This window comes from Triticum aestivum, chromosome 5A (assembly GCF_018294505.1).
Source record: "Triticum aestivum cultivar Chinese Spring chromosome 5A, IWGSC CS RefSeq v2.1, whole genome shotgun sequence".
NCBI classification, from domain to species: domain Eukaryota; kingdom Viridiplantae; phylum Streptophyta; class Magnoliopsida; order Poales; family Poaceae; genus Triticum; species Triticum aestivum.
The window spans coordinates 6,580,898-6,591,950 of NC_057806.1; positions in this window are offsets into that span (position 1 = coordinate 6,580,898).

Here is an 11,053-nt window from a genome sequence, read left to right on the forward strand (position 1 = left end):
CTAGATCGGTTTTCGTTCTTCTTTCGGACCGTTCGTCTCAACGAACGTGATCACCGATTGCTCCCGGTTAATGAACGTCCGTTCGTTTAACCGTTTGTCTCTTTCTTTTCGTCGGATTTATTCCGCGATTGTGATCTCAGATCCGATCTTCGTTCTAGTCTTTCTTCTCGCTCGTTTATCGGAATCAGGTGATTCAAGCGCCCGGAGTTTCGTTTCGAAACCGCCGTTCCATCTAATCAACTTAAACAAGTTTTTGCCCCGGTAAAATTTGACCTAGTTTCAACTTGCTAGAACCGAGTTGTTTTCTTCCGCCTTTTGTTTTCCGTTTCTTTGTTCGGTTCGTTCTTTCTTTGCAACCGGAGTTCTTAAGTTGAATTTTCTGGTTCGTTCTCTTGTTCGAGTTTTACCTGTGCATTAGATGAGTACTTATTGTATGCTTGTTTGTTTGTCTGCGATAGAATACCCGGAGTGCGCCGCCTGTTACTTTGAAACTCTAGGTTTCGCAGATCATCAGCAAGGCAAGTAACACTTTGATCATACCTTTTTCTACAACCCATGTTTTATTGCATTAGATCAATCCTCTCACATTGCATGATTAGGATCTAATTAAATTGTGGGATGGGAAGTAGATGAGGTAGTACCTATCACCTGTATTATTATGAAACCTTTGGGAGTTACTTCTACGTTTGCTTATGATGCCATGCTATGCTAGTAGACGTGGATTGGGTGAGTGATATCCATGACAGATGTGAGTTGATAATTTTAATGGTTTATCTAAGGTGGCAACTTAAACACACATCTGGGTGGATTGAGGCACCTGATGTCTATCAGGACTTGCCTGTTTTATTTTGGACCGCCACCCAGGCTCAAAGGGATCATAAGATCTTTCATGCTAGAAACTTCCGTGTGCAGCCACATGCTACTATGGGCTCTGGCATAGTTGACTAAGTTGTGCGAACTCTTACGGGGTGGACTAGCAGATGTAGGGGTTGTAGGTGGTACGGTCTACCCCACATGTAAGGTGCTAGCGTTTCTGAAAGACTATGTCTCGGTCATCCATTTCTCAAACACCATGTAGTGCGAGAAAACAAACGGAGGCGATCGAGTCATGTGGGGAAAAGTGCGCAAACATCTGCAGAGTGTACAAACTAATCATGATTAGCTGTGTCCCCGGTTATGGACAACTTGAGTATCTAGTACTTGAATATCATGTGAATCTCAACATGTTACTTCTAATTAATGTTGTTGGGTTTTAATTATTCACTTAATTGGGATCGGAATGCTGTCAACCATTCTCGATGTTTAACAACTACCATGATAGTTAAATAAATTTATTCCTTTGCAGTAGGGAAAAACTGGCTTTACGCAAAACTGTAACCATAGAGCTTTCCACCAGCCATATATGCATATAGTATAGCTGTTTCATTCCATTACTCTCTATGTGTTACATTGCCACCATATTCCATGCGCTGACCCGTTTTCGGGCTGCAACTTCTCATGTTGCAGACTTTTCAGACGACGAGTAAGGTGCTTTTAGGTCGTGGCCCTATAATCAGTGATGCCGTTGGAGTTGATGGACCCATTTATCTTCCGAGTCTTCCGTTGTTATCGTTATTAGATGGCCTTAAGCCATATTTATTGTAAAAGTTCTCTTTGAGACAACGATGTAATAAGTGTGTGATTGCCACTCTGCTATAAATCCTTCGATGTACTGTGTGGTGTCAGCATTACTGATCCAGGGATGACACCTGAGCACAGAGCACTTGATCCATTCGGGTCGGGTCGCTACAGAGTGGTACGGTAATCCTGTTCTGAAGGTCATGTTACTTGACCATGACGAACCTACGAACTATGAGGAAGCGATGATGAGCCCAGATTCCGTAAAATGGATTGAGGCCATGAAATCTGAGATGGGACCCATGTCTCTACCTAATATTAAAGGACGGAGACTTTCATAGTTCTTCATACGTCATCTATTTACATCCGTTAATTTTATGATAGCCAATAAAGATTGAACGTTGATTTAAAATCAGATTTACACACGTGTATATATTAGGAAAGAAAACGACGCGGGACAAAGTTCCACACAGATACCACGTTTTCACATTTCGTACGTATTTGCCTTGGATCAATCTAATCTCCATAGCCATAAAAAAAGGTGTGTCTAGGATACATCTGGATATGACATAACTATGTCACATCTAAGTTTTGTTTGTGGCTCTCTTGTTTTTTTGTTTTTTTGTCCGATGATGATTTTTCTTTCGCGCTGGTTTCTTTTTATGGGACAATCCTTCACGCCTGGTGCCCAGCTGTGTTTTTCTTCGTACAGGGAACCCCCAACTGGCCTAGCCCATTTTGCCCTTCAAATAGTAAAAATAATGAAATAGTAAAAAAAAAAGGTTAACATAGATCGAACTAGGGACCTGACAACTTACCTGCGCTCCCCACTAACTAGTTGACAATGGTAGATTACGTGTCCCAAAAGGTACGACAACATTAAGAAATCATCAACAGCGAGAAATTAGAGACCGGTTTTTGAAACTTCAAAATACGTTTGTTTTTCCTTTCAGAAAAGTGAGTATTTTTAAAACACGGACCTTTTTTATTTTAAAATACTTTGTAAAACCTCAGACATTTCATGAAAATGCAAACCTATATTATTATTATTATTAAACTGGAACATTTTTTAGAAGCATGAACATGAACATTTTTTAGAAGGATGAACATCTTTTAAAACTCCGAACAAAATTTTAAAAATGTGAACATTTTTTGAATTTGTGTAAAAAATAGAACCATGAACATGAACATGATTTTTTTCCAAAATTTGCGTACATTTTCGAAACACAAGCATTTTCAATTTTCTTTAAAGAAACATTTTGTCATGGATGGGTGGCTGTTTGTTTTCGGTCCGCAATGAGAGAGCCATGCTAATCTCTATCATGGTTGCACAAAAAATCATTTTTACTTTCCAATAATTTGTATCAATGATTGTCTTGGAGAGAAATAAAAAAGGTTAAATTTAACATGGAGATCAAAGAGTTAGTTGCGAGTCGATGGGTTGACTTGCAACTGGGACCCTACACACATTTGCCCCCTAGTTGCGAGTCGATGGTTGACTTGCAACTTGACCCCTACAAACATTTGACCCCTAGTTGCGAGTCGATGGTTGACTTGCAACCGGCCCCCTACAAAGATACGCCCCTACCCCCTAGTTGCGAGTCGATCATTGACTTACAACTGGGGTAACTCCAAAAAAGTGCGATGCATCCTAGTTGCAAGTTGATGGTTAAGTTGCAACTGGGCCCCTACAAACATACGTCCCTCCCTAGTTGCGAGTCGATAGTTGACATGCAACTAAGGCCACTACAAAAAAATACAATGCATCCTAGTTGCAAGTCGATCGTTGACTTGCAACTGGGGCAACTACAAAAAACTATGACGCGTGCCAATTGCAAGTCGATGATGAACTTGCAACTGGGCCCCTACAAACATACACCCCCTAGTTGTGTGTCGATGATTGACATGCAACTGGGCTACTGCAAGAAAGTACAACGCATCCTAGTTGTGAATCGATGGTTGACTTACAACCAAGCCCCTACAAACATACAACCCCCGATAGTTGTGAGTCAATGGTTGGCATGCAGCTAGGGCCACTACAAAAAAGTACGAGGCGTCCTAGTTGCAACTCGATGGTTGACACTCATCTGAGTAAATACAGACATACACCCCTAGTTGCGAGTCAATGTTTGACATGCAACTGGGTCACTACAAAAAATTACGACACATCCTAGTTGCGAGTCGATGGTTGACTTTCAACTAGGCCCCTATAAACATACGCTCCTTCCCCTAGTTGCGAGTTGATAGTTGACTTGCAACTAGGGTAACTACAAAAAAGTATGACACGTCCAACTTGTGAGTCAATGGTTCACTTGCCACTGCCCCCCTACAAACATACACCCCTCCTAGTTGCGAGTCCATGGTTGACCTGCAACTAGGGTCACTACAAAAAAATACGATGCATCCTAGTTACGTGTCGATAGTTGACTTGCAACTAGGCCCCTACAAACATATGTCCCCTAGTTGCGAGTCGATGGTTGACATGCAACTAGGGCCACTAAAAAATATGACACATCCTAGTTGCAAGTCAATGGTTGACTTGCAACTGGGTTCCTATAGACATACGTCCGCCCTACTTGCGAGTCGATGCTTGACTTGCAACTAGGGGCCCTACAAACATATGCCCCCTCTAGTTGCGAATCGATGGTTGACTTACAACTAGGCCCCTACAAACATACGCCCCCTAGTTGCGAGTCAATGGTTGACATGCAATTGGGGCCACTACAAAAAAGTACGACGCATCCTAGTTGCGAGTTGGTGGTTGACTTGCAACTGGGGCAAGTAAAAAAAGTATGACGCGAGTCGATGGTTCACTGGCAACTGGCTCCCCACAAATATACGTCCCCCTAGTTCCGAGTCAATGGTTGACTTCAACTGGGCCCCTACAAACATATGTCCCCTTAGTTACGAGTCAATGGTTGACTTTTAACCAGGGTAACTACAAAAAAGTTTGACATGTCCCAGTTGCGATTCGATGGTTGACTTGTAACTGGGCCCTATAAACATACGCCCCTCCTAGTTGCGAGTCGATGGTTGACATGCAACTAGGGTCACTACAAAAAAGTACGGTGCGTCCTAGTTGCGATTCGATGGTTGACTTGCAACTTGGCCCCTACAAACATACGCCCCCTAGTTGCAAGTCAATGGTTGACATGCAACTGGGGCCACTATAAAAAAGTACGAAGCGTCCTAATTGCGTGTTGATGGTTGACTTGCAACTAGGCCCCTACAAACATACGCCGCATAGTAGCAAGTCCGATGGTTGACATGCAACTGGGGCAACTACAGAAAAAGTAGGACACGTCCTAGTTGTGAGTTGATGGTTGACTTGCAACTAGGATCCTACACACATACGTCTGCCCTAGTTGCGAGTCGATGGTTGACTTACAACTAGGGGCCCTACAAATATACGCCCTCCTCTAGTTGCGAGTCGATGGTTGACTTACAACTGGGCCCATGCAAACATATGGCCCCGTAGTTGCGAGTCGACGATTGACTTGCAACTTAGGCAACTATAAAAAAATCAATTTTTGAGATGACTACTTCCAAATAAGGTGACTACAAAAACTACAAATAGCTCTATTCTGGAGTCGAGGGGTTTACATACAAACTAAAATCAGGATATATTGTGTGTGAAAAAACAACTAGGCAAACACTTGCTTACGCAGTATATAAAAAGATGACATGGAAAAAAGAGTGCATGAAACAAATAGGGGAAAACCAAACAACAACATTCCCTGCCATCTCCGAGCCTCAGATCCGCCAGGTCAGGTCATCTCCTTTGGATTCGAAACAAAACAATAGAAATGGAAGAACATAAGAGGAGAGTGACGACTCGAGGGAGGCTGCCGTATCAATGTAATATTCTCTCGGCTACACTCTTTGTATTCTAAAAAAACACAAACAAAGGCAACGTGGCCTAACACAAAAGAAAAAAAGGAAAAACAGTCCTGCTCCGCTGTAGGCCTCCCGGCCCGACAGACTCTACAACGCGGCCCGGATCGTTCATGACACGGGTGATCACTCTAGCGTGAAAACAAAGACACATTGGATCGGACGGCTAGACATCTAGATGTGCGATCACTAAATTTCGTCTAGATGTATTTTAGCAATCCCGCTCAAAAAACTAAGAAAAAAAACACAAATACGGAAACAACCGAAAAACAAATGGACAAGGATGCGTAGATCGCTCGTGCTGGGACAACAAACTACACGTGAGCCGTGCTAAAAATATGAATATTGAAAATTGCATATATATAGAGACAGAAAAAAAGCAAAAAACTTGAGCATCACAGCCTAAAAAAACAAAAAGGAAAAAAGCCAAGCCTAAAACACACAAGAGAGGGTAAAAAAAAAACACGCCAGCAGCCCACGTAGAGATGCCAAAGAGCAGCAGCATACACCAGGTCAACAGGGGCAACAACGGAGAAAAATGAAGAAGAAGAAAAATATAAAAAGAATTTACAAATGAAATTTCTGCAGTGAGTGGATACACCACAAAAAATAGACAAGAAAATGAAGCTCGAAAAGAAAAAAAATGGTCCAGCTATATGACGCGAACATGCACGCCATGCAGTTTTATTTTCAACGAAACAAAAAAAGTGGCCCGCCCCTCCTGGCGTAACGACCATAACGGGCCAACAAACAAGAATGGGCCGGAAAAAAAAAGACAGGGTGCAACGAGCGACAGCGACGAGGCAAACAAAAGATCGAGATTTTTGCACGAGATTACAATAAACAGATCCAATGGCCAGAGACTTAAATGTGACTTGTCTCAAAAAAATATGTGACATCCTTAAATTTCATCTAAATGTGAGTTAGCAATTCCGATAAAAAAAACTCCCCAGATGTGCCACCACACCATCTTCCATCGATGCGGCGTTGTCCCCCGTATCCGTCCTCCGCCGTCTGAATGCCGCCGCCGCGCCCATCCCGCTCGCCGTGGCCGATGACCGCGTCAATTGGCCGGACCGCATCCCTCCTCAAATGGCGGCGACGATGGAGGGCGCCGCCCAGCTCCTGATCGATGGACTCGCCGGGTCCCTGCTCCTCGGGGCCAGCCCCTCCCCTGTGCCAGATCGCGCATCGGCTTGGAGGCCCCTCGGGGTTGCCGCCGGTGCGGGAGTCCGGCGCGGCCCTGCGGGCTGGGGACCGAGCGGCAGGGCCCGTGGTGCGTTCCTGTCAAGGGCCTGATAGGGCTGGCCGAGATCTGAGCCACCGTCGATGGATTTCTCACGGCTTGGCTGCATGTTGCATCGGATTTGGTACTATTCCCATCCCTCTCCCTCCCTCTCCCTCGGTGTGGACGTGCGCACATAAACCCAAGCCCTGAACCGAATGAGGCGAGTGCTTCTTGCCAGATCGCTGAACCATCGTCCCGGTAGCCGCCGCGTCAGTTCCACACCGCTACAGCGCCACTCCATTGGCTTGGATTTGGTTGTGGTGTGGACTGGGAACCGTACCATGTTGTTTGATGTGCGTGTTTCGCACTGGGAGATTTAGTCGGTTGACGCCAGGTATGAGCAGCTCCTAAGCCTGATCGCTGGATGTGGGAACGCATGCATGTATATAATGCGTATCATGGTCATGTTGCTTGGTGTGCAACCTCTTTTCCGGAGAAAATAACGAGGGGCGATGATGATGATTGTGGCTGAAATAATCATGTCTTGAGCAATCAAGACAGCCATGGTGGTGGTGGTGTGTACTAAGAGCATCTATAACAGACTTGTTGACCTAGCGATTGGTACCGTTAGCCACCTACATTCCATTGCCTTTGATCCAGTTGTGGCGTGGGCTGGGAACCATATGGTGTTGTCTAATGTGTCCTCCGAGCGGAAGGTTTGGTCGTTCCAGGCTAGGTATGAGCAACTCTTGAGACAGATGGATGGATGGCTACCATGGAGGGGGAGCACCAGGTGATGGGTGGACTCCTTCTAGATGTTGTAGTCAGCGAGGGTGCGGCCATCTAGCTGCCAGCAAAGATCAAGCCTTGCTGGTCAGGGGGATGCCCTCCTTGTCCTGGATTTTGGCCTTGACATTGTCGATTGTGTCAAAACCCTCAACCTCCAGAGTGATGTATGCCTGCATGTGTGTTTGTATCGATACCATGGTCATGTTGCGGCCGAAATCACTGTTTTGACCCTTTTGGAAAAGTTCAGCACAAAATGAACCATGTTGGAAACTTATCTGGGGTGATGATGATAAAACATAGCTGACATAAACTTAGATAATTCAAGGAGTTGTGGGCATCAAACGCCCACTCCCCCCTCTTTTGGAAGCTTTTCATTCTCACCGAATATTGACGGCTCTTTCTTGGATGGTCATTCTGTTGAGTGATAACCAGAGGAGCCCGACTTCAATGGTGGGGGTTGATCTGGTGAAAGAAGATGGTGCAGCTTGGTTGTATGATCTATCAAAGGCGAATCTGAGCCCTCTCAAATCTCAATACAACTAATATTGTGCCCTCTACACATTTATTTATTCCTATGGCCTTTTTATGTTTAAAAGTGATGAATTGTCGTGGTTGTGGCATTTGCTATCTCATTAGAAGCAGCTATGCACAAATCACCTCTCGTGATGTTTGGTTTGCCTTCTCATGATTTTGTTGTCCATGGTGGGAACCAGTTTGGTGCATTCAGGCCTTTTCTTTTTCGTTTTTACTTCTCCTTGAATGGTTGTAATAATCCTGTTGTCCATTGGATAGTTTTTGAGATTACCTTATTGGGTTCGGGGTCAGTTTGCTTGTTTCAATTGCTATTTGACTTTTGATAATCTCATTGTTCTACTATACTCTTTATCTACTTATCAGTTTGTACTTTTGGTTACTGCTCACTTCTTTGTGGTTTCAACTTAAGAGTCATATAGGGCAATTTCAAATGTCAAGATAACGGTTTCCTTCCTGTCATGTTCATGAATGGCTGTTATGATATAGCTTCCCTGTGAGGGCTTCCATCTAACACCTGAATTGATTCAGTTGGTGCTAAACTAGGATGGCTTGTGTCACAGCAAGTAACCAGTTTAGCGGCTAACTATTACTCCCTCCATTCCACAAATATAAGATGTTCATGGTCATTCTACCATAAGTTCAGTTATGGTGTCGAGATGGGGGTATATTTGAGCCATTTACTTATGCATATCCCAGTTTTTGTGTTGCTCCTGATATAGTGATTCTTTCTACTTTCACCGATTCTCATGTGGTTTCTGGTCATCTTTTGTTCTTTGACAGGAACTTAGGCCAGGGATAAGAAATCTAAGTTCTGTCGCAGCCCACAGGGCCTGGAGGATTGGGAAAGTTTTCAACTATACCTGATAAGACAAAGCGTACTTCTTCACGATCTGGAGTAAGACAAATGTAGTCAGTATTATTTTTGAAAAACTTAAATCAAAATCATCTATATTAAGCATTTGATGTGTCGCTGAGCACAATCCTTCTACAAAAAGAAGTATAGTATTATAATTTTCAGTGAACACTCATCTCTTTTAGGTGACTTAAGAAAACAGAAGTTTTCAAACCTTTTTTTACCTAGAAGAAACTTGCTTGGGTTCCCTCACGCTGCTCGCGCTTTTACTGCCAATACTATGTACCAGCTACAATTAAACTTCCATGTTAATTTCCCTTTTAGCACATCCATGTTGAAGTATCCTCGCTTCAGTTCATGCCAAGGTCCGATTTAAAATCTGACAAGTAAACTGATACAAAGTGAAATACGTAAGACATATGTTGCAACATAAGATTGCAATGAAGAAATTGTAAGGCATATGCTGTAGCACGACCATTGTTTTTCTAAAGGTTGATTGCTTATAGCAATACTGAGATGTAGGGGATTGTGGTTTCTTACATTGGGTTTGCTTCATAATTCATGATGGGAGCTTCAATGTAGATGCTAACTCCTTACGACAGCTATATGTGAGTATCATCATTGTGTAGAGATAGGAATAATTAGATTAGCGAATGTTTGGCTTATTGTGTGACCGTTACCCAATTACTCTTGGACTCACTACTTTATCTTTTTGCTGGGCTAGCGATATTTTAAGCCTCACACAGTCATCATTCTGTTTAGATGATTGGCCTGGATCTTATCAGGGGCAGGTCCTAGCACTCTAATCACCTGCGGCATGGTCATTCCTGCAGAAAAAAATAATCTGTAGAGAGCATAGTTGCAGGAACATAAGATTACAAATTCATTAGAAAGACCATCAAACTTAACGACCGCAAAAGAGACATCCCCTCAAAGTAAGCTTATGTTACGAATAAACTTCCAGCAAGAGGATAACATGATATATGAGTAAATTCGTGTAGATAACCTAACAAGAACAATATAGTATTCACAAGTGCTGATAGGATTTAGCATTTAAAGGAGCTGCTATAGAAGACATCAAATAATTCTCTTTTGAAGAAAAAGTGGAAATGAGAAGAAGCTTTAAAGGGGGATATCAATCTAAAACTAACCTGTCCCTTCTCAAATGGATAGATTGGGCCTTATAGTTTCCGCAGAGTTCACCAAAAAGATATTCACCAATATATAGATGAGTGGTTGGCACATAGACACCACATAGTTGTTGCTCACCTTTGTCAGTCTACGATGCGATGATAGATGACCACCTGAGAGGCCAACCAAAGCAAAGTATATTAGCACACAATTAGCATGCTAACCATGTGGACTTAGACAATTAGGTATCACATGGTTCATCGATTCAGTCATTGTTGATCGTGAGCAAAACAACACAAAATAAGAAAGGACCAAGGTCCTTGACTCTCTGTTGCAGTTTTCCTTAATGTAATTTGATAAATAATTCTTTACATCATTTTCTAGAGCTCAAGACCTTTCCTGATGCATATATCAATTTTAATTAGTTTATCCTTTTTATCAAATAACACATTAACGTTGTTGCTCATGCATATATCAATTGTAATTAGTTTCTCATTTTTATCAAATAATAGATTCTTACACTTTCCTAAACTCTCGTGCAGGCAAGCCATTTGAGTTGCAATCTCTGGTAATTGATGCCAAGGAACAAAGAGAAAAAAGAGATAGAGCGATATGCACAGAGGAGCAATGAAGAAAATTGAAAAAAGATCATGATGGCTGCAGGTGCCAATTAGAAGTGACCCGATATAGAGGACGTATGGATGCCGTTGAAACAAAAAGATGTAAGATCAAGAGAGGCCATGCCAAGGGGGAGTGCTCAAGATCGCGAATATACCAAGGGGGAAGGGGTCTTAGGCGAACCGCATAGCGGCGTTCTAACTCTTGAAAGAAAATTATTGCTCCGCTCTCTATGGCTGGCACCCTCCGTCTGTGAAACGACCTGAAGCTGGAGCCGCTCGGTGAGTAGGCGCCAGTACACGAGGATCAGGACAACATGGCCGTGGGGTAGCCGTCGTGACGGCAGCAGAGGAGGAGGTAGCGGCGAAGAAAGCCGGGAAGGTGAAGAG